The following is a 25767-nucleotide window of genomic DNA, read 5'->3' as shown; positions in this document are numbered from 1 at the left end:
TCCTGCCTGACTACACAGCTTTTGCACTGCAAAAGAATCCAGGCTAGACATGATTCCCTAAGGTCTCATTCAGTTGGGATCTAGTTGGGACCCAGTCAAATCTTAAGTCTCTCCATCCGGATGTACTCAGTGCCCTTCAAATATATTAAATCATTTAAGTGACATCCCTCTCCAGCAGCAGTCACACCTGCGTATTTGGTGCTTGAAAGTTTTTTATCCATTAGCCACATGTCTCTGCATGTGTGTGTGTCCGTATGTACAAAGCATTTATTTTCAGGTTGGTACACAAGACACATTACAAACCGGTTTTATGATCTGCGTATGTCCTTCTTTTCCATAAAATAACAGCTATATCATATTAAACTGAGCATAACAAAGAAGTTTCTAAATCAGACAAGTAGTTTCCATTCTGCCCTTTAAATATATTTTTGTCACTTTCTTTCACCCCATGCTCACTACTAAGCCACATTAATCAAACAATTAACAACTATACAAACACAGAACTAACTGTCAACTAACCAGTTTTTCTGCTCCTTTTGCTTTAGAGATGTGTGGCCAATTCACATTGCTTTCACTGAATGTTAAGCAACATAGTAACACCATAAAAGTCTTTTCTGCACTGCTGGGAACGTGTATGTAACAAAAATCTGAAATTACTCAGGCCTGTGTGAAAATTGTCTGATTTGGTGGATTTACTAAACCCTTTTTATCACAGGATTATGATGATCTTGGAATCATGAACTCAGAGAGAATGTAATTCCTTATAACGCGGGTGTTCACAACAGGTTGTCCTGGTTTCAGCCGGGATAGAGTTAATTTTCCTTTTAGTAGCTAGTACAGTGCTATGTTTTGGCTCTGATGTGAGAACAATGTTGATAGGACACTGATGTTTTTAGTTGTTGCTGGGTGATGTTTATACTAAATCAAGGACTTTTCAGTTTCTCAGGCCCTGCCAGCCAGAGGGCTGGGGGGGCACAGGACATTGGGAAGGGACACAGCCAGGACAGGTGACCCAAACTATGTATCCAAGGTTATGTGTGTTTTTTGATAAAGAAATGTAACATGTATAAATAGGTCTGAAAATGTTAAAAAGGCACGCACGATACATGCCTACTTTACAACCTAATCATTGTGAAGACTGTTTTCTGCGCATCATTATGGTGTTTGTCTTCCCGATTAACTGTTATGCATGATGGAGCGCTGCTTTCCTGGGGATGGCTGAGCACCTGCCTGCCCATGGGAAGTAGTGAATGAATTCCTTGTTTTGCTTTGCTTGCATGCGCAGCTTTTGCTATTAAGTTGTTTTTGTCTCAACCTCAATTTCTTTCCTCTCTCCCTCTGGGTTAAGGGGAGCGAGCAAGTGGCTTCGTGTGGCTTGGTTGCTGGCCAGGGTTAAACCATGACAGTATGTTTATGGAAACATGTTTAAACATGGCAGTGTGGGCTCAACTGTTGAATTTTCTGAAACAATAGTTATTGCAAAAGTGATAAACATGAAGCCAAATTTAAGGGTGTTTAAATTTGTAAGACTCAAGTCATATCCTCCTTTTTCAAATTAAGGCTAAGTTTGAATAGAAGTGTTAGTATTCCAGGGTTTATATTTGAACTACCTGTGAGAAGGTTATAGAATCATAGCATCACAAAATGTCTTGAGTTGGAAGGAACCCAAACCATATGACTAAAAGCATTGTCCAGATGCTCCTTGAAGATGCTCTGACAGGCTTGGTGCCATGACCACTTCCCTGCAGAGCTCATTTCAGCGTCTCAGTGAAGAACATTTTTCTAATGTCCAATCGGAACTTCCCCTGATGCAGCTTCTTTCCATTTCCTCATGTCCTGTCACTGGTCACCAGGGAGAGGAGATCATCACCTCCCCCTCTGCTGCCCCCCTTGAGGAAGCTGTAGACCACCACAAGGCAACCCTCAGCCTTCTCCATGCTGAACAAACCAAGTGGCCTCAGCCGCTCTTCATAAGTCTTGCCCTCAAGACCTTTCACCATCTTCGTCGCCCTCCTCTGGACACACGCTATTAGTTTGGTGCCCTTCTTATACTGAGGCACCCACAACTGCACACAGTACTCAAGGTGGGGTCGCACCAGTGCCGCATAGAGTGGACAGCGTCCCCCCCGACCAGCTAGCTGTGCTGTGCGTGGTGTGCCCCAGGACGCAGTTGTCCCTTTTGGCTGCCAGGGCACACTGATGACTCACATTCAACTTGCCATCAACCCAGACCCCCAGATCTCTCTCCGTGGGACTGTTCTCCAGCCTCTCATTCCCCGGTTTGTACAGACAGCCAGGATTACTTCATCCCAGGTGGAGCATCTGGCACTTGCTCTTGTTAAATTTCATACTGTTGGTGATCGCCCAGGTCTCTAGTCTATCCAGATCTCTCTGTAAGGCCTCTCTACCTTTGAGGGAGTCCACAGTTCTTCCTAATGTCATCTCATTGGCAAATTTACTTAACACACATTTGACTTCTACACCCAGCTCATCTATAAAAACATCAAAGAGCACTGGCCCTAAAAATGAGGCCAGGAGAACCCCACTGGTGACTGACCACTAAGTCGATGTAACCCCTTCTATTAAAACTCTTTGAGCCTGACCCATCAGCCAGTTGTTCAGGCAACATGTTATGGACTTGCCTTGTTATCTTGCAGTTTATGCTGTCATATGCCAACCATGATGCTTAAAGCCATATATCAGGTGCAGTTGTTCAACAGACTTACAAAATATGATGCTCTCTGTACTATGAAATGTAATGACAATTGCCTTTCCACTCCCCCAACCGCCCCCCCCCCCCCCCCCCCCCCCCCCCGGAATTAGGCCTGTTAGACTAAATTCAGTCCTGGTTATAGTTTCCCTGTTCCTACAGCGCTTGTTGCAGTAGTGAGCAGTAAGTAGTTCAGGCATAAGAAGAATTGACATTACTTCCTTTCTGGTCAAACAAATAAGCACAGAAAACCTGTGTCATTCAGCATTCAAGTCTGCCAAGAGCTGGCAGTGGCAACACAAACTCTGTCATTTGAACCATTTTGAAAATATTTCTCATGATCGGATGAATAACCTACAAGCTGTTATTGACCTGCATTCTTTACCTCTGATCATTAGAAACTGCCAGATTACTTGTTGGGCAGCAAGCAGCTGCTGCCTAGAACTGTTTTCTAATGAAAGCAGAAACATGGGTACAAGCATCAAATCCCATGCTCCAGGTGTTTTAACAGAACGCTGGAAAATTATTTCCCATTTCAAAGTCCTTCAGCATCTCTATCTTCCTTTTGGAAGTAAGACAGGTAGGGATGTATGAGGTTAGCTGTTTTCCACACTGTTCAGCCTCCACAGAATGATAACATCTTGACTCAACAAGGAGAACCATTCACCTGGATCGGACTATTAACATTCCTGTATTTTTTGGTGTACTTTCACCATGTGGAAGAGGAATTTGGTGGGGATGTCCTGAATTTTGTGTTATGATCCTTAAACTCTTATTTCTGGTACTGATGCTTTCTGAGAGGGCTACAGTTTAGATGCTCAGAAGTTACTTGTGGCTGTAGATGTCTCTACAGTTAAGAGATCTCTCAAGGTACAGCTGGAAAGTGTTGGTTGCTATTTTTCAAACAGTACAATAAAGAAATTGCCAAGAACTTTCAGTTCCAAGACAAGTTGCTGGCTATAGGGATATAAAAATAAGTTAATAATTAAATACATAAATAATACTTCAATGTTTTGAAGTCCTAGTAATTATATATCAAGAAGTTCTAATTATACATTTGCATTTGAAATCAAAGTGTAGTTGTATTGGATAACTCCATTCCCATCTGAATAATGAGAAATGGTAATGCCAATGGGGTATTAAGCTCCTATACATCCTAATATAAAGGAAATCTAAAAGTCAAAGGAATATCACATATCTGGTAGACCGTGTAAAACCACTTTCAGTAAAAGACTTTGTTTTTAAATGCACTGGTAATTATAGACAATAGTCAAGGTGCTGTTAAAATAAACACACATAGTAAGAACTGCTTGACTGCTGTCAATACAAGTGAATGCAAATTGTATCTAAAAATAATGGGAATTGAAAAATAGTTACTGGAAGGCACTGTACAAAGAATCACTGCACTGTATTATACCACTTGGGTTTGCTGTTCATAGTCGTTTATACTGCATGATAACAACTGCCAATAAATCAAACACTACAGTTTTGGATGGCCTTGAGGCATGGACAAGGGCTTCAACACAAGAAAATGATGCTATTGCAGTTAAAGATCCTCAGTTAACAATTCTAATGCAAGTGCCTGACAGTACTTCTCTGGTAAACTCTTACGTTCAAGGATTCATTATCTTTGAGAATTAAATTCATGTAGAAATCAGGAAACAGAGGTCTTTTGCCTTTGCTGGTTTTTAAGTGCAAGGAAGGCAAATGTTAAATATAATATAAATTGTAGACAAAGCAGAGTCCTGTTGCTTCCCATAAAGTAGAATTATGCTAAACAGAGTGCAATTAATATTTTCATGCCTTGAACCTAGGTGTAAACACATCAAAAGAGTGTAAATAACAACAATATGTAAGCATTTTGTAACACTGTCATACTGCTAATGGCATAACTGGTAACAACCTGTCAGCATTTTGGAATGCTGTGAAGTGTCAATACATAAATGATACTAAACCATAAAAGGACAAATGCAGACTTGTGATACAGTCGTACAACCAGGGTGCAGGAATACACCTGAACCAGGTGGAAAACCTAGGAGACGAGCATCATGGATGTTATTGAAAGATCAATCAAATGAACCTTCTGAGACTTCTTTTGAAGGTGATTAAGCAAGCATTCTTTATTATGGCATCGGGAGCATGGGGGATATCTCCAGCTGCCATGCTCACCTTGTCCTCTAATACATGTCCCCTATATTCTGCGTAATCATACCTATGCATTATATTCCCCTGATATCCCAGACATATCCCAGAAATCATTTACATTAGTCCCTCCCTCTTTTGCACGTGTGTAGTTTTCCTCTTGAGTGAGAGGGCTGGTTTGTGAACACTGAGGCATTGTTGGCTTCTAAATGCTTCATGGCCCTGGTCGTCTTGGTCCTTTTATGATGTTTCTTGGTAAACCTGCTAGGTTTCCAAGGTTCCATCAGTTCTTTTCTTTCATCCTAGATGTTCCTTCAAGTTATATCATAAATCTCATCCATACAATACCAGGCCTTCTTGATCATAACCTGATAATTATACTAATACAGGGACTTCTTGATTACAATCTAACAATTATACTAAGGTTATACATATACTAAGGTTATACATTAAACTTCTGGCATCAATTCCCCCCTCTTCTTTTGAGGCTATTTGCTATAATTATAGCCTCATTCCTAAATCATAATTTTATTATTTCATCATGTACACACTGAATCAAAAAACAAGAAATGAAAACTATTATTACAAGTAAGAAAATCAAAAGAACTAATTGTTTAAGCCATCCTAAGTCAGGGACCCAAGATGTTAACCATGAGAAATCCAATCACCCTCCCTCTGCAAATCCTTTGGCTAAGTCCTTCACTTGTTGAATCTTTCTTTCCACCAATTGTGAGTTATCCGATAAACTAAACCAACATGTTCCCTTAAATTCTTCACATCCATGATTGTATCTAAGTAACAAGTAATCTATCACTACTCAGGTTTCTAGTGTTGCTTACCTAACTTGGGTCATTTATCTCTCTGGCCCACAGCTCCCAAATATTTCTATTATGATCCCATTGCAGGAATAAATCTTGAGGAGTATTAAAGTTTAAAAGGATCATATAGATGCTGCAAAGATTAACACATTAATTTCACTACTAATGTAAGACATTGTTCCCTTATTTATGATTCTTAGTTTTCTTAGTGAATGTTTTTTTTCAATGGTGATTGTTGCTGTACTGCCCATGGGGTTGGGGCCTTCTTTATTCTTGAACAATGGATCCATGGTCCCTTACCCCAAACTTTCACTGCCATATAGGTGGTTAAAAGAACTTGAAAAGTCCCTTCCACTTTTAGTCAGAGGTTCTGCATTCCATGATTCGATGTAAGTCCAGTCTTCTGGTTGGAAGGGATGTGCAGGGGTATCTAATTCAAGAGACCTGTTGGTTACTACAAACTGCAGTTATTGTAAAGTTTTCCCTGAAGAAATAAGATTAGCTTTAAGATCCAAATCTCCAATCATATGTGTGGAACATGTGGAACCTGATAGGGTCACCCATACACTAATTCATATGGGCTTAACTTACTTTTTCCTTTGGGCTGAATTCTAATTCTTAATAATGCCAAAGGCAACACCTGTACCCAGGTTATTGATGTCTCCTGACAAAATTTGCTGTTTGAGTGTATAATTTATCCATTCTACTTACCATTGGATTGTGGTCTATATGAGGTATGACAATTCCAGGTTATGGATAGAGTCTTACTCAATTGTTTTATAATTCTAGCAATAAAGTGTGGTCCATTGTCAGGCAACATACCTAAAGGTATTCTAAATCAAGGAATTATCTCTTTCAATACAAATTTAGTCACCTTTTTTGCTTTGTTGTTGTGTCAGGGAAAGGCTTCAGGTCACTCAGAAAAGGTATTGACTAGTACCAGTCAATATGTAATTTTTTATTTATATAATATTTTATTATATATATATAAATAAAAATTTATTTATATAATAATTATATAAAAATTCTATTTATATCCTTCTTTTCTGGGTAAGTCAGTAAAATCTATTTGCCAGTAGCCCCCAGGTGAATTTCCTTTTTTAGTCACACCAAGAACTAACCTATTATTAGTAGTTGGATTATTTCTGAGACAAATTTCACACCTTCCTGTGACAGACCAAATTGCTTTACTCATAGTCTTTTGTAAATGTTTTACTAAATTATCTGTTCCCCAATGTGTTTTATTATGCTTCTTCTGGGCTACCTCTTTTATCAATGCTAGTGAGATTATTATTTGGCCTTGTGGGCATGACTGCCATCTTCTCTTTCCTTCTTTGACTTGTAATTTTTTTATTAGCTTAATATCCTTTTCATCATATTTTAGTGATCTGTCAGGCGAGACTATTTATTTTTCAGGTACTAGGGTCAAGATACCTTTTTCTGCTGTCCCTTTTGTGGCTTTATTTGCTAGTTTATTACCCAGTTCTGGAAAAGTTTTACCTGTTTGATGTGCTTTGCTGTACACGACCCACTTCTTGTGGTTTCTGGATGCTCTCCAATATTTCTTGTATTTGTGTGGCATGTTTGATTGTAGTTGCTTGTGGTGACAAATGGCTCCATGGGCATGGATTATTCTGAAAGTGTATTTTGAACCAGTGCATATATCAACCCATTTTCCTTTGCTCAAATCCAAGGCTCATGTAAAAGCTTTCAGCTTTCTGTGCAAATACCTTTGAAGATAATGCCTGAAATCCAATTACCTTGTCAATGGTAGTCATGGCATATCCGGACATCTGCTTCCCATCCTGGACAAAACTGCAGCCATCCATGTATAGTTCCCAGTCCGGGTTCCCAAGGGATTGTCCTTGAGGTCAGGCCTGCTGGAATAAACTTCTTCAGTTGTTTGTAGGTAGTCATGCTCAGGTGTTCCTTCCACTTGTTCAGCAGAAAGAAACAGCAGGATTGACAGCTGTTGTGGTTTTAAGTTGTATATCATCATATTCCAGCAATGCTACTTGATACTTCAGCATACGACTAGGAGATAACCAGTGGTTTCCTTTTTATTCTAAACCAGTAGCTACCATGTGTGGAACATACACAGTCATTTTCTTTCCCATAGTGAATTTGTGGGCTTCTTCAATCAATAGCAGTGTTCTGCTACTGCTCTTCAACAGCTCAGCCATCCCTGGCTTACATTATCTAATTGTTTGAAGAAATAAGCAACTGCTCTTCATTGAAGTCTGAAATACTGTGCCAACATCCCAAAAGCTACTCCTCTCCTTTCATATGTAAAAAATTCAAAGGGTTTTGTCAGATCAGGCAGTCCAAGGGCAGGAGGAGCTTTATTCAAAGGTTGTTTCAATTGTTTAAATGCAGCCCTGCTGCCCTCAGTCCAGTTTAGATATCCATTTTGAGAGGTTTTTAAGTAACTCATGCAGAGACTTTACCAGTAGTCCGTAATTCATGATCCATAAATGACACTATCCTTCATTTCCAGAAAGGTTTGCAACTCCCTTATGATCTTTGGTTCAAATATCTTCTTTTCTTCTGGACTATAATTGCCTCTGCTGCAATTAAAATGTCATCTACATATCACAACACAATTCCTTGATTATTTTCTCCAAATTTCTAATTCTAATTCTTTTGCTAGTAGGTTTCCAAAAATATATTTGAGATATTTTTAAAGCCCTGAGGTAGAAATGTCCAGGTATATTGTGTTTTCCTTCCTGCTTCAGGATTTTCCCATTCAAATACAAAAAGCTCTTGACTTCCATTTCAAGAGGAATGCAGAAAAAGGCTTATTTTAAATCCAACACTGTAAACCAACTCTGTTCTACTGTGAGTGATGTTAGCAGTGTACATGGATTTGCCACTGCAGGGTGAATATCTTGAACTGTCTGATTTATTGCTCTTAAGTCCTGGACTAGCTGGTAGATCTTGCCATCGGCCTTTCTAACTGGTGAAATGGGGGTATTGTATTTTGACTGGCATTCTATCAGTAACTTGTATTTTATAAACTTCTGTATCATAGGTGCTAGTCCTTCCTTTCCTTCTGTTTTCAGGGGACATTGTTTAATTCTTACCAGAGTTCATCCTGGTTTCAATTCAGTTCTCACTGGTTCTGCTTTCTTGGATCTTCCAGGAATTTCTCCTGCCTACAGAATGGGAATTACAGCATCCTTCACTTTGGAAGGAATTGGTATCTCCTTGGTGGTTATGTTCTGTAATAAAAAGGCTGCCACTTCAACACTTTTTGTTTCAGGAATTAGGATTTCACCTTCCCCTTTTTAAAATTATTTTCTGCTTCCAGCTTTTCTAGTATATCTCTTCCTAATAAATTTTTTAGGTGAATGTGGCAAGTGTAAAAATTGACGAGTGATCCATTGCTTTCCTAATTACATTGTCAAAGGTTTAGAAAATAATTGAGACTCACTTAATCCTGTAGCACCAACAATATTTGCACTTTTAGTACTTAATTCCCTTTCTTTTTTTCTTTTCTTAAAAAACAAAACTCACAGTTAAACTGTGAGTTTAACACAGAATATGTAGCCTTAGTGTCTACTAGAAATTCAGTTTCTTCATTTCCTAGCTCTGCTTTATCTGGAGGTTCCACTGGGAATGATTCCCCTGGTCCCCTACAATCCTCCATTTCAACCAAAAGCATAGCATCAGGGGTCCCTTGTCATTCTGGCCATTCTTGTTTCCAATGTGCTTCTCTTCTGCAAAATGCACATTGATTCCTCCTTAATCTTAAAAACAACATTAATTGCAAAAAAGTATTATAATTTAAAGACCCATTCATAAGCCATTTCTCCCCATCATCCAATTTATAAAGAGGCCACCACTGACTACAATACTTAATGTTCCTCGATCTACTGACCCTCCTGGGAGACCACCAATTTCTATCTAGCGTTGTAGTATACTTTGTAAAGGTAGCTTCTTCGTATTACTCCCTTGATATGAACTCACCCCATGTTACCAAATCCTCTAACATGATCTTTGTCAAGAAAACAGAGCCAAAAGTTTAAAACCAGAAAAATCACTTGAAAACCTCCAAACCAGACCAGGAACCTCAGGCTTTCACTATGCAATTCAACCAGGAGGGGTCCAACCCCTTGGGTACCCTTTATCCCAATTTTGCGAAGCTTTCACCACCATCTTACAGGCAGGTAGAAGCAGAATAAATACAGAAAAAGATGTCTTAAATCTTACCATTATTCTTGACTCTGAGATCACTGGGTCCTTAAGAAAGCTTCTTGATGCTGGCTGGAGGGGTCCATGGTCCCCTGAGCCATCAACTGCTAGGAGCAGAGTCCCATCTGGGGTGCCCAAATGTTACTGAAAGGTTGGCCGAACTTTCTAAGACTTCTTTTGAAGTTTATTAAGCAGGCATATTTTATTACAGTGCCAGGAGCACAGGGGATATCTCCACGTAATGTTCTCACCTTGCCCTCTAATACATGTTCCTTTTATTCTGCATAATCATACGTATGCATTACATTTCCCTGAAATCCCACATGTATTTGATTATTTCCCAGAATTCATTTACATTAGTCCCTCCTTCTTTTGTACATGTGTAGTTTTCTTCTTATTTGAGTCAGAGGGCTGGTTTTGTGACCACCGAGACGTTGTTGGCCCTGGTCATCTTGGTCCTTTTACGACGTTTCTTGGCAAAACCTACTAGGTTTCCATGAAATTCGATCAGTTCTTTTCTTTCACCCTAGATGTTCCTTCAAGTTATATCATAAATCTCATCCATACAATACCAGGCCTTCTTGATCATAATCTGATAATTATATTAATACAGGGACTTCTTGATCACAATCTAACAATTATACTAAGGTTATACATATACTAAGGTTATATATTAAACTTCTGATATCATGGACACAAAACAAGCAGCCAAAACAGAAAAATCCCATGGAATAAGCAGGACAGTTGCCTGGTGGGATCCAGGCCCTGAAATCAGATGAATGGTCCTGGGTGAAGAGGAGATCCCCATCTTTTTATTTTTGTACCAAAGTGACCAAGGAGCATAAGAACATCAAAGGTGTTGAAATAAGGATGAGCAATGTTGCACCCTTTTGGTTTCAGCTTATTTTCTTAAAAGGGCTCTCAAGCTGAATCAGCTGACCCTTTGTGACTAATACGATGGAGAATGTAGCCATCAGCATGGCTTCAGCTCCTCACAGCTAATTTCAGACATGATTAAGAACTGACATAGAATATGCAGTGGTACTGATGGCAAGCAAATAAAAGCTAGCTACTGGCAATGTGTATTGTTAGTCAGTGTCACTTTAGTATAATTTTCTTTTGAGGTTTAAACCTGGCCTGATGGATAGATCTCCTATACACCCTAACGATATAAAAGAAATATAAAGGAAATCTAAATGCTGAAGGAATACTATATAGCTGATAGACTGTATAAAAACACTTTCAGTAAAATACTTTGGTTTTAAATATCAAACCTCAAACCAACCCCCTTGCTATACAGTTACCTTGATTTTAATGACTTTAAGAAATCATTAACATCCTTCTGGGGTTTGGGATTTCAAGGATACACATAATTATCACAGAAATTAAGAAACATGCTACTAGTTTTTAGGTAGTAAGTTAGGTTAAATCCTTAGCTATTCTGATATTTTTAAAGAACTATCCTAGAGTAACTTTAGTAGCTACTAGTGCTTTCAGTGGCTGAAACAAGAACAGTGCAGTTAGATACTGTCTGTAGTGGGTTTACATGGCCAGGTCTTGTTAGTGGGGAGATGGATGGGGTGGCCTGTATGAGAAGACACCAGGGGCTGCTCCCATGTTGGACAAAGTGAGCTCCAGATGACCCCAAAACAGACCTACAGCTGCCCAAATCTGACCTCAGTAACAACACTGATGGCACTTCTGTGATAACATATTTAAGACAGAGTAAAAAATTATGCACAGCAACTGTGAAAGAGAGGAGTGAGAAAAATGTGAAAGAAACAGCCATGCAGACACCAGGGTCAGTGAAGAAAGAGGGGGGCAAAGTGCTCCCCTGTAGTCCCTGAAGAAGTCCATGGTGGAGCATATTGTCCCCGTGCAGCTTGTTGAGGATCACACTGGAGCAGATATTCACACTGCAGCCCATGGAACACCCCATGCTGCAGAAAGTGGACGTGTTGTGAAGGAAGCTGCAGCGTGTGGAGATACCACACTGGAGCAGGCTGCTGGCAGGAGCTGTGACCCTGTGGAGAGGATCTCATGTAGGAGCAGGTTTGCTGGCAGGACGTGTGACCCCATGGGGGACCCACGCTGGAGCAGTCTGTTCCTGAAGGACTTCATCCCATGGTGAATGGACCCATGCTGGAGCATGCTAAGAACTGCAGCTCAAGGGAAGGAGCCACCTTGGACAAGTTTGTGAAGGACTGTATCCTGTGGGAGGGACCTTGCTTTGGAGCAAGGGAAGAGTGTGATGAGGAAGGCATAGCAAAGACAAAGCATTATGAACAGACCACAGTCCCTATTCCCCATCCCCTATGCTGCTTGGGGGAAGTGTGTGTGTATAGGAGTAGAGTAGTCAGCAGTGAAAGAGTGAAGATGAAGAAGGGAGAGGTGGGGGCAATGTGGCTTTAGTTTTGTTTTTATTTCTTGCCATCCTACTCTTAATTTTAATTGGCAACAGATTAAATTAATTTTCCCCAAGTCTGTTTTGCCCGTGACAGTAAATGATGAGCAATCTCTCTGTCCTTATCTCAACCCCTGGACTTTTCATTTTATTTCCTTGCCCTGTCCTGCTGAGGAAGAGGAGTGAAAGTGTGGTTGGGTGGGAGTCTGGCAGCCAGCCAAGGTCAACCCACCACATTGTTTCATGTAGACTTATTCTGTTGTTCTCATTCTTACTAATGCCAGTGGAGTCACAGTGCTGCCAGCGAAATAAGAAGCCACCTACATGGAGGTCAGGCGTACTAGAAATACAAGTTTTCTTTAAAAAACAAAGTATCTATGCTACAAATGCACAGATTTGCTGGGATGAAAATAGTTTGTAGGTACAAGTTCATTTTTAAAATCATACTTTACCATAAAGGCAGTTATTGCAACACACAAAGGAACTATTGTATCAGCCTTTCTGTAGCTAACTCAGTTTCTGAGAGATACTACCAATAGTAGTAGGAAAAGCCTTAGTTACAAGATTCAAAATACTAAAGTATTCCTAATTCATTTTTCTGATGTAAAAAAAAAATAAAATCACTTTTTCATAGCCATGAATAGATTCTTAAAATCATCTTGTAAGACTGTGTCTTGGAACCAGAGCCTTTCACAGTGAGAAAGGGGGTGGAGCATGGGTGTGTGTTTGTTAATTTCTGAGTTATCAGGCTGGCAAATCCCACCAAACAAGGGGGATGATAAAGATGACCATACAGACCTGAAGCAAAATTGACCATGGTCACCAGGCCCTACAAATCACCTGGCTAAGAGTTGTCATCTACCATTATACTTTGTCTGGAGGGAACAACAGTAATAATAATAACAAACTCCAACTTACAAAGAGTAGTCAAACTGTAAATAGACTTTGACATATGGCATCAAACAAGTGTCTGAAACTCACAGTCCCCTGAAGCTTTTCCTCAGAACCTGTGATAACTTTGAAACTGCTGTAGTCTGACTCATGCTCGGGAGGACAGACTTCTGGCCTGTTCAGTCTGAAAAGCAATATACTTTTACACCCCCCAAAAGCAGTATTTTAGTCAAAATCCATATTTGTTGAAAAAAACCTAAGCCTGTAACAAAGTTTGCTACAGTCTTACCTCACCACTTACACCGTTTTTACACAAGGATTTGTAGAAGGTAAGCAGTTCTTTAAATAGCTGTTTAGTTACAAAACTGTTAGGATTATATTTTAATGTTTCATAAACAGTTGCTGACAGTAAATTTTTACCCATTTTCCCTCCTTACAGTAAGGTATGTTCCTTTTCCTAGAAGGAACGAAATCCTTGACTCTTTCCTGCAGGAAGATAACATCTACAAAGTTAATCTTAAAAACTTTTTTTTTATTATTTCTTTGAACTGTAGTGCTCTCTTGTTTTGTATTTTGTTTCAGCCTTGTTGAACATATTAGCACAGGCTGAGGATAGATAAGATCTGGATTCCAACAGCAGCCAGCCAGCAGCAAAAGACACGCTGTCTTTGGGAGATTTGATCTTCCCGTCCTGGTTTACCGTGTTCTGTCATTGCCCAGGAAAGCTCCTCATTGTCCTGTGCTGCCATCCATTGTCTGAAAAGCTCAGGAACTCCTTTCTGCTGGCAGCCAAAGTGAGCTGTGAGCTTTCCCCTGGGTTAGAGAGAGGTGTCAGTTTGGGTGCAGCCAACGTCTGTGAAGTGTAAAGAACTTGGTAAGCATTTTCCCTGAAAATGGCACCTTTTGTTTTGAGAGCTTGTAAGCACTGTATCTGTCTGGTCTGAAGGATCCTATTTACTATTTTTGTTCATTATTCCTGCTGATTGGATGGTGGTGATATCAGAAGCAAGCTTTTTATTCTCAAAGAGCTGTTAGGTTGCAATTATGCCATCTGTAGAGGAGGGCATAAAGATATATTCCCCTTAAGTCCTTAAGAGCAACCCAGTCTGTCAGGTGTATTTTAAATCCGTAGTTTCCTCAGCACAGAGGATTTTTGTTCTATATTTGCACATCTACCAGGGTCAGGTCCTGGTCTATGTCTAGGATTTTTACTAGCATAAAAATACACATATTATACATATGTGTAAATAAATACTAACATAAAATACACAAATTAAAAATTCATAACAACAATCAAAGTTTTTAGTTAATAAACAGCAGTTCCACCTTTGCCACAGATAACAAATATATAACATAATAAATAACTTCCCCTTTACAAATATTGACATTTTTCTGTGAAAATATATGTTTAATATACAGGGGTATGCTACGCACAACATTAGTTTTCAAGGGCAGATTTAAAACAGTAGGAAGCTGGCTTGACAACTGGTGGTATAAAGGAGCCTATTTATATCTGAAAGGGAGCTGTAGCTCAATGCAGAGAAACAGATGACCGAAATGCCTGTCCTCCTCAATTCAAGTGCAAAAAAATAAGAGGTCCTGGAACAGGAGAAAATTGTCTGCAAAACCCCAAATTTTTCAACTATTACCAGATTACTGCAACATGGTTCGTATCTGGGCCTTTCTATATGGGGCTAAAATTCTGTCCTTAGCCTCTCCAAAATTTCTGCATTGCAAGCAATGTCTCTGCTCTTACAGCTTGTAACTACGAACAGGTAAACTGTAAAGACCAACCTTGCCTCGGCTTGGCTTGGCTTGCTTGCTTCCTTGCTTCCTTCTTTTTCCTTTCCTTCTTTCTTCCCCTCCCCCCACCCCCCCCACCCCCCCCCACCCCCCCCGAGCCTTTCCAGTATTGCAAGATATTTAATATAATGGTTCTATGATGGCCCAGCTTAGGTACCCATCTGTTTTGTTGTTTATGAGATACACTCTTATCCTAACCCTAAAACACAGAAGTAAAATCCAAGTCACAGATTTCATAGGACAGACAGGGCTTTTTTCCACCACTCCTTTTTAAAGCTCATAGAGGGCAAAGAGACAAATTTTCAAAGATTTGATGAAAAGCATTGAGTCATAATGGAAAATATACTAAAGATGGTGGGGTGGGAATTTAATTAAAATATTGTCCCACAGCTGAAAAGGAGCCAGCTGAGCAACGTGCGGAGATTAAACTCCTGTTCGCTGTATCTGAAGCTGGAGTTCCACCATACTCTTCTAGCTGAGTCTTTGTACTAGCACATAAGAGCTCAGTTGTTCATTTGGCGCAGGGTTGTTGCTGTGATCTTGGTCACATGAGGAGGCTTTCAGCAGACTGTTCACATTCCACTAAACTCTTGCATAATAGAAAGCAGTTGTTCAGCACGCTGCTGAACACTTTGCTGTTATTCTTTTATCCTTTCCTCATCATGGAGGATGTTCTCCTGCAGAGAAACTGCAGATGAAGCTTTAGATAAAACTTCCAGATAGAGCAATTAGCATGAAAAATTAGTTATATTATAACTCACTAACCAGCCATCCTATCCAAACTTCACAAGTTTTTGTTTTGTTTTTTTTTTTCTTTTTATCTAGCTTCAAAACTACCACCTCTCACAACAAACCCAAAGGAAAAACACCAAACCACAAAATACTCAGAAACAGAACTCTACAAAGTTAATCCTCACAGTCAAGTGGCAAAACTGTAATTCTGGGCATGCCCACTGCAAAGGAACACAAGAAAATGAATAATTGAATTCTGGATTTGCAGGCAACATTCTTTTCTTATGTGATGCCTCTGCAAGACAGAAAACTCAGGGTGATCACTGGGACCCACGGTGGATTTACTAGGAGCTGGGAAGATTGCAGTCTTTCTTTCCCTACTAGCACTGCCCAGTGTTGCAGGTCACATGCTATAAAGGGGCAATAACTGCACAGCCACCTCCCCTTCCCTCAGCCTGGCTTGGCTCCACAGGGAAATCTAGCCTTGCCAAGAAAAAGCCCTTCCTAATCCTCAGAGGTAGAGGAGGCAATGCCATGAGGAGGCAGCTACCCTCCCTGGAGCTCATTATATTAGGGCTGTCAATTAAAAAAAAAAATAAAAAGAAGAGAATTAGGGAGATTGTTCCCATCCTGTAATCCCAAGAAAAAACAGTCCTGTCTCCTGTCTTCAGAAAGCACAGGCACAAGTCAAGCCATGCTACTCAAACCCAGCCAGGTCCTCCCTCCTCCTCCTCCTCTGCTGTCTCTGAGGGGAGGGACATCACTTCCCTGGTTTCCCAGGCTGAGTGAGGCAGGCTGGGGAAAAATCAGGACAGTAGGCATGTGGTTACTTGTCCCATATAATATTTTTAAAATCCAGGACAGAGCAGTTAACCTAAAGACTTTCTTTGGGTATGCTGGAATATGAGTTTGTAATATATGTAAGGTGTCAGGCCAGCATATTTTGCTTGTTTTCTGTCTAACCACAGGCCTAGTAGATCAGGCACCTCTGGAAGACACTCAGAAGGAGACTAACTCCTTCATGGATCAGCATGACATTATGGTGGTGGGAACAGCACTGCCTCAGTTCAGGTTTCTGTGTGCAAACCCACAGCCAAGGAGAGGATACGCCTTCAGAAAGCACTTCCTGACTCCCAGGAAGCTTTTCTCCATCACCTGATACCTCTCACTCCAAAACGAGAAGGCTGAAGAGAGATTTGCAGAAACCTACAGGTAGGAGAAGTGGTATCTGAGCACAGCTGGGGAGTGGTGAGGACAGCATGTGTGGTGGATGTTGGCACCACTGCTTCTGATCGCACCACCAGCCCCCTGCTCCAGCCTGAGTTCTGCTTCTGTGTGAGGAAAGACCCAAAACCATGTCTTCATCTGCTTATCCGGTGAGAAGGAAAAAACCCAAGTTCCAGCTTGTAGTGCCTCCCCTCACTATACCTGAGGAGGCTGTGCCTGCCCTCACTGTAAAAAAAGAAAGGTGTTTTTGGTAATGATAAGAAAGTCTGATTGTGCATGGACCAAAAAGGGTTTTGTTATCTTCCTACAAAATAAATTTGGTTTTGGTTCAGTTCCTAATGTGGGAGTTTCATAATAAGAAATTAGAGCTTAAATAGAGCTATTGTGAAAAAAGTGTGCTTAGTATTCATGCAACTGTTCCATCCCCCATGTCCACAACACATGACTAAGAAGTTGAAGAAAAAAACCAAGTACAATATGTGAAAGCAATTTAAAAATGTTACCCAGAACTAGCAGTTGTTGAATTGTTCAAACAGCTCCCTGGAGTGTTTAGATAATAGTGTTTTTGTATCATCTTGGTATGCAGTATTCAAGACAGAAGAAAAATATTTTGCAGTAAGAACTGTGCCCAAAACACATGTAAAAAGGATCCAAGTGGAATCTTCAGTTATATCCACAGCTGTACAACCTCATTTGGAAAAAGTTTACCCTTAGTTTAGCTGGTACCCTCTGACCTGACTTTCAGCTAGGCTCCATTTTGGTCTTTTTTTTGCTTTCTGAGGATCCTGTGCTGCTCATTGTTTAAAAATAAGAGATTGCAACAATTAATATACATCCCTAGTATCTATTACTATAATATGTGTGTACATGATTTAACAGATGAAAAGATGATCCAGTGTCTCAGAGAGGTCATCTTTAAGATAAAATTTCTCAGAAACACTTTCCCATTCACATTTGAGGTCTTTCTACATTTTCTTTTCTCTACATAGTATTTCACTCACTTTTCTGTTTAGTAAGTAACATGAAACACTTTGCAAAGTGCAGGCATTTACCATTTCAGTGTATGGTGCCTTATATCCCAGTCCATATTCACTTGGTCAAGTTTTGCTTGTATAATGAGTAGTAATCAGTGGATCTTTATACCTGCACAGTTGAACTTGTAAGTGAAATCTAAAATGTCTTCTGTAGCTGCACTGAACATCTTTCAGTATCACAGAGAAGAGCTGTAAGCACATCTGAGATCATTGCCAGGGGGTTCCCATGCAGATCCTCTGTAAGTCTGAAGCTGCACACGTAAGGATTACTTCTGTAAATTGAGTCTGCAAATTGAACTCCAACATTGATAAGTGTATAGCTGGTGGCCTAACGGTGTTGCTTGAAAAAAATTATTCTTAAATTAATATGAAAATTGCAAATGAGAATTGAAAAAGTCAAATTAGTAAGGTAGGCTATAGGAAAAGTGGTTTCAAATGATGCAGCAATGCATGAGTGCAAAAAAACCCAAGAAAATTATGCAGCCTTGGAAATGAGACCATTGTACTCTGCTGAGGTTAGGTTAATGAACCATATAGACAGAATGTGTGAATGGTAGAAGTGTATGATTATTGTTATTGATGCTGTATTAACTTTAAATAGACCAAGCTTGAAGTATATGAATTTCTGGAATATTGAACTCTATGCTACTGAACTTGCTATTCTGAAACAGCTGTTAGGGAGATATGAATAGACTGTTATAAGGACTTGTTTGCAGTTCTTAAAATTCAATTTTTTTCTGACTGCTGGCAGGCAATTTGGAATCTTAAGGGTGTATTGAGCATTTAATCATCAAGCCGTTATTGAAAATGGCACCTTCTTACAAAATGTTCCTCACCTGTTACATGGTGTGTCACTAAGACACACCTCCAAGCTGAAAAGGTTGGGAGGGGTCAAAAGAATCAACTAAAAGCATGCAGGCAGAGAATATAAGCAAAACTGGATTAAATTTCTAATAGGATATCCTCTTCTAGTAAAGTGAGCTTTGAGCTTGTCCAAGTAACCAGGTCCTATACAGCTTATTCTTACTAGTCTTGGAGAGTTAGTATAGCTAAGAGGCTAAGCTGACTTTGACTGTGGTTCCTGTACACATACAGTTAAATCTGTGGATATTTATGGTGACCCTGCAGCTGGTGATAGAACTTTTTTCCTTTGTTCTGCTTACAAACTCTGCGTGCATTCTTATTTGGCATTTATTAGTGGAGTCATTCAGGCAAAAATATGAAGGCCCATGCTTTCCTTGGCTGTTGTTGGTCTGGCTAAAGGAGGAATGGAAAAGAAACATATAAAAGCACTGGAAAAAAGGGTAAGCAGCTGAGCTCAAGAGAATGAAGGGAAAAACAACTGGCTTTTAAATTTCCATATTCAGTGGAAGATGTTCTGTATAAAAGCTGTGGTCAATTCCAATGGTGATATTTGATTCCAACTATTGTCATGATGAGAGTAAGTGCTGGGAAATACAGTATTCTGGGGATATTTCAGTAGAGCAGTGAAACAGATTGAATGTATCTGCCACAATAGTATTAGGACCAATACAGTCAGGACTGGAATAATTGAGTGTGAGTGAATTTTTAACCTCTTCCATGAACAGCAGAAATCTCTCAATGGACATTCAGACAATCTATTTTCAAAAGCTGTGATTTGTGTTACACTTCTTAAACATCACTACATCTTTAACAGGAAATCTCTTCACCCCTAGCTCAAGAACTGCTGCATAAAGCCTATGTGCTTTAATGAATTTAATTTAATTTTGCAACCATTACTTCTTCAATATTTATTCCCAAGGCAGAAAATTATTTTATATCAAATACTTAATCATAACTCAGCTGAAGACACTTTGAAAAAGGGAAAAAGGCTGAAACAGTTCATGCACTTAGGCTGCAGTTGAGTTAATATTTTCAGCTGATCAAAGCCAGTCCTTCTATCAGAAGAACCCATGATTTGTACTCAGGCTCTTGTTCCAGTACAGTGGTCTGCATAGTCAGAAAGTTAACTAGATCAGGGAACTTGTGAACATCAAAAATAAGTATTTTGTTCATTTCTTCCTGCCAGCTAGTTTAACAATTCCCTTCACTGCATGGCTACACAAATAGCCATGTACAGGAGGAACTTCAGGACTCCTTCAACAGGCATGGGTAGGACTCTTTCCTTTGACATTGCAAGACAACTGTGGCAGTTCAGCTTTAACAGTTTGCTCCCATCACTCTACTGAAGGCTTCCCAGTGTAAGCATGTTCAGAGTAGAGGCTACAAAAGGTGAAAAAGAATGTGATTCCATTGCCTCCATATGATATCCAGGAGCCTATTTAAACTTGCAGTCATCATCAGTTTAAGTCAATCCTCCAGACTTTCTGCAGAAGCCTATAATCTTCCCGCTATAGAAGGATTAATCTCTAGCAAAGAGGTGGAACAGACATTTGAGGATCAGGATTTTTTTAAACTTCCGTATCCTTTTATCAGTGCCTTAGGTGCAGGAAAACAGAGGTAAGAATTAAAAGATCCTAGGAAAACCTGCTGGAGAAGAGCTGTTCCATAATAGCTATTCTGACATGGTTTTCAACACAGATAGGCCATCCAGACAGCAGCAAACCCAAAATTCTGTCACATTTACAGAATAAAAGGAGATCTTAAAATAGAAAAGCTTTTGAAGAACAGTGCAAGGACTTCTTACACTAGGTTTGGAGCCACAAACAGCTTTGTCTGAAACTTCCACTTCTGGTAAGCCACATTCAAGATTCATCCTGACTGACACTGGTGAAGACAGAAGCTATAAAGATTGTGAGTCTTGTCAGGCAATTTTTTTAAGCTAACAGTGAAATTTAAAAGGAGTCTGTGTGGTTAGACCCAAGCAAAATCTTCAAGGTGTGTGGAGCACAATGCAAGGAAAATAACAAACATGCAGAGAAGTAAAGAATTGGAAAATCAGACCTCCAGGATGAAAAAACTTTACTATATGTTGCTATTTCTGGTTAAGGAAAGTCACTCCTTACACATTGAGCACCTCTGAATTCCTTTATAATGGCATGAAAACCATTAGAATGGGCACTGCCACAAATAAAAGGCAAAATGTAGAAGAGATAAAAAATGAAATGGACGCCAGCAGGGACAATAAAGTGCTGTGCACTAAGACTTGTTTAAATCACGAGGTGTGTAAAGGGAATTAAGTACCACCTTAATTTTTTTTGCTTAGTAGCACAGGCACTCAATAGGAAAGCAATCTAGATGATTAAGGTTTGCAAGATTTTTGAGAAAGAGGCTAGTTTTGCAGACCAGGTAATTAATTCAGTCTCAATAGCAAGGAGCAGTTCACATCTGAGCTCAGAATGAAAAAGATTAATATACAGTAATAACCTTGCTTTTCAAGGCTAACTTGGCAAAGCTTTCTCCTTCCCCTGCTCCTACCCCCAAATTTAAGTCAGCTCAATGTTAAATGAAAGAGTTTGCTGCAGGAAGCATAAGATACCAAACATAAATGCTGTAACATAGTTAAAGGTTAGATCTGCCAAAAAAGCAAGTTATGTTTAATAACCTATAGTACCACTCTGGCACAACAGGTAAAGTATTGTTTGAACATCTGTAGGTTAGCACAGAGAGGAGACGGACAAGAAGATTGCTGTTATTCACTGAAAACCTGAACAGTGAAACACAGAGAAAGTAATGTAGTTGAGACTTATATTCAGATGCATGGCCTTTCTATCATTGCATCAGGAAAGATACATTTTTCAGAGTACGAAAACAAGAAGTGAGTGATCTCTTCTTATTTATTTGAGATATAAGGAAGTTCATGAAGACTTTTCCTAAGATGCAATAAATATTTGTGGCATTTCTTTTAGTGACGCCTAGTCTTCCAAAAAATCCCACGATTCTAAGACCTATAGTGTAGCAGCATTTAAACCCAGTTCCAAAACTTTTAGCAGTGAAAGAGAAGCATTGTTTTAGAAGGCTACAAAATTAATGATTCATTTAAATAAAAAATTATATATATAGATTTTTTAAACATAGAAGGATATATACAAAACATAGAATTAACTCTTCTAATCCAAACCCCTATTACAGAATGAAAAAAATGCAGAAAAGAAGTTGTGTGTTATAGAAAGAAAGCCAGATGATTGATCTTTCAGAAGAGCCACAGACCGCCTTGGAATTTGGTAGCCAAGGGACATAACAGCTGGGTAAGTTTTGTAGTGACTATTACCATGTCTGTGTAGAAATAACCCCCAGCACACTGGGGGAAAGTGTTACAATGTTTTCCATCCTGTCCTTTGCAGTGGCAAATTTATATTCACAGCAGGAGATCATTTCACCCCATTCAGCAAAGGGTACAGCACAGAACAGGTGCTCAGGTACTAAGGACAAATGAAAGAAAACAAGCTCTGATGCAGTAGAGCAGAGAAAAAGTTCTGGAAGGAGTATGTTAATGCAAATTTTTTTTGTAGAAAAGTGGTTAGGAATGTACAGAAGAAATGTTCAATCTATTAACCTTTCAGCTGATTTGTTCCTATTCCTTCCTGGGTTCTGACTATTTTGTCTTGAAGGTTGATGACAGATTCCTGTAGGCCACCTCAAGACTGGATTAGGAGGTTTATTGTAAATTTATTATTACATTCTCATTAATATTCTTGAAATAAAAAGTTATACAGTATCCACATGTGATTTATTGTGGTGGGGTTTTTTTTGTTTTGTTTTGTTTTGTTCTTTTTTAAAAGCTGGGAAAAATGAGAAGGGGGCAGCCCATGTCAGTTTAACTCGGTTCTGGATTTATTAATTCCCTGCCTATCATATTCCTTTTTCTATCCCACAAGGGTAGTCTCCATGAATAAGGGTTGAGGAGAGAAACTGCATCCAGCTGGCTATTGCACAAGAAACTTCCTTCATGTAGCTCTTATTTAATGGCAGCATTTTCAGTTTCTGAGGTAATGCAGAAAACACGCGGGGGGTGCATAAATATACAGCATGACACCAGGAAGGTCATTGCGTCATGCACAGACCATAGGGAGTGCAGAGAAAGAAAGACGTGGCCATACTAGTCACAACAATTACATTTTATGCTGGCACCTCCAGGATTCTTGTATCTCAAAAGCTTTCTGCAGTCAATGACTAGGAGGAGGAACCCTATACACGTCTCACACATCAGGAGAGGTTCTTGTTCACCTCCATATGGCAATGACCCAAAGAGGAAATACTGTCTATGAAAATGAAGCCATTATTTTTGGTATTAACCCTGCCTGGAAAGCTACCTGCTGCTGCTTTCTCAGTAATTTGCAAACTCATTTTTCTTGCTGAAAAGTAACAGTGGGCTGAAACAGCTCAGATTTTTTTCCCTAAAAATTCGAAGAAATAAAAGACACTACTTCTTGTATGGATGTATTGTAAGTTGTAATGTAAAGATGCTAATGTTTTCAATTTTCTGTAACAAAAAACATACTATAATTTGAAGTGGATATCTGTTTTCAGGAATCTGATGTTGGAGATCTGTGTTTCTAGTGGATGCACATGCAGGATGGAGTAACACAAAACAGGCTAAGACACCTGAAACATGCTCAGCTTACAGCCTGTTTTAATCTTTTGTGAATGTAGTAACCATCACTGACTTCCTTTCTTTCTAAGAAGCAGGTACATACAGAAGCTGCACAACAGCAGAGAATCAGTTTCCATAGTACTGAGGATGCATCTGAGGCAAGACTCAAGCACCATGGCCTCAGCTGGCTGTAAAAATTGCCTTCAAGAAGGATATTAGAGTCCATTTTTTTTCCTGTAGATATTAAAGAAAAGATAGATATTATATTAAAAAGAAAAAGAGACAGCATAATGTTAAACTATATTTTTATGTCGGGATGCAATGAATTTATGCATTCTTAACAAATTTAGAAGAGCATATTCAGTTACACAATTGATATGCTGTGATATGTAGAAAGAAATCTACCAAAATAGGAACTCTGTGTCTCAGGGGCTTTCCAGACATCTTTCCAAAGTTATTTTGGTCTATGGTTCCAAACATACCAGAGTTTCCTGACTTCACATCAGCCGAGACTTGATTTGACTTCTAAAGGCATGGCTCCTAGTGGAGTTGGGATCCAGACAGAAGTCTGCCAAATCAAATAATTTCTACAAGGTAAAAAACCCCACATAAGTAAATTCTAACAGAAGTTCTCTGGCGACGCTGTGAGGAATAAGGAAGATATTTGAATGCTGGGCAACTATCTCTGGACAGAATGAGGCACATTCTTCCACTTGTAGATTCCAGTACTATTTAGCAAAAGTTATGACATGACAGAACACAGTCGCACCCCAGCTTAGTTTCTGTTGTTTCATCAAGAGCAATTACATTACCTTCCCTTATGATATAAAGCTCCTTGAGATCAGTCAGGCCAACTCTTCACTTCCTCAGGACTTCCAAGAGCTTCTTTCAGCACTTCTTCTTTGATCACCATCACAGTAGCTGTGACTAGAACTGGCCAGATTCTGGACAAAAAATGCCTGGGAGATTTCCTATGCTATGCTTGTCTCTGTAGAAAAACTTCTAAGGAAGGCTTCCACTTATTCTCATGCACCAAAATCCTTCTTTTTTCAAGGCCAGTTTCTTATCCCAGCTATCAGATGATTCTACTTCATTCTATCAGAAGACTCTTCATGAAGATCTCTTCAAGCTTCTCTTGACCAAGTTCTCAGTATTTTTGAATCTGCAGCAAGTAACACACGGCTGTAGCCTCGATGTTATAGTCCATCTTGTTTAGTGAACCTTCCCTGAATTAGTTATTCACCTAAGAACCATGACCTGGAACAAAGTTGACTGGCTCCATGTCCACATTACTCAGAAATGAGAAGATTTCCAGACTCTGTGCCCTTCCTTTTCTCACCCTGCCTCACTGGCTAGGCACTTTACTCTCTCTGTTCTCAAAAGAGATTTGTTCTGCCAGTCTTTCTATGTTTAATCCCTTTGACAGCTTTCTTTATTAAATTCCAGTCTCTCAAGTAAAACAGGCTTCTACTACTAGTCCTGAAGGTAGGCCTGCAACTTCTCTCAAGTTCAGACTTGGCTCATCTGCAGCCTTCCCTAAAGGGAATAATTCTGCATTGAAGTTATTAATAGTAATAAAGTAATGCACCCATTCTGCAAATAACTCATAGTGGAATGTTCACCAAGTTCAATCCATTCAAGATGAATTCATTCATTTATTGAGCAATGCCTTTACCCTGTAATTGAATCACTAATTAAATATTTTACTAAGTACATTAGGTAATGGGTAATTTATCTGTTCACTAATGTTGTTATTGCATAGCCTAGGAAATCTTCCTAAGTAACTGAAGGAACATGTGACCCATTTAAATTGTTCCCTCCAGCAAATAGTTTATATAGTAATGTTGTTGTAGCAATAATTTTGAAATTATATTCCTGGAAGACCACACATACAGGTTTTACACTGAGCTTACAAACTCAGATTTTCTTGTGATACTGTACAAATGTATGAAATTGACCTGAATGTTTTCTACCAAATGAGGAATTTATTAGCCCATAATCTGAAAGCTGTTGCTGAAATCTCTGTATGTGTGATAGTGGTGATGGAATAATGCTATCTCCCCCATTTTTAGTGTCCTTTGTTAGCAAGTAAAGCCCTTGGGCAGCTAAGTGAATGCTTTGTGGAACTGGGATCTTAACCAGCAAGAAATGAAATTTGCCTTAAAGACAGGAATCTAGATGTCACTCTTGTTTCATGGAGAATGAAAGCTATTTACTTGTCACCCCAGTCCAAAGGGTATATATTGACACTGCTGGGGAAGCTTGAGTCTAAGCCAGATATCAAAATGTGCTTATTG

The sequence above is a fragment of the Falco punctatus genome, assembly GCF_963210335.1.
Source record: "Falco punctatus genome assembly, chromosome: Z".
Classification (NCBI taxonomy): Eukaryota; Metazoa; Chordata; class Aves; order Falconiformes; family Falconidae; genus Falco; species Falco punctatus.
The sequence above is the reverse complement of the archived record's forward strand: the minus strand, read 5'-3'. Positions refer to the sequence as shown.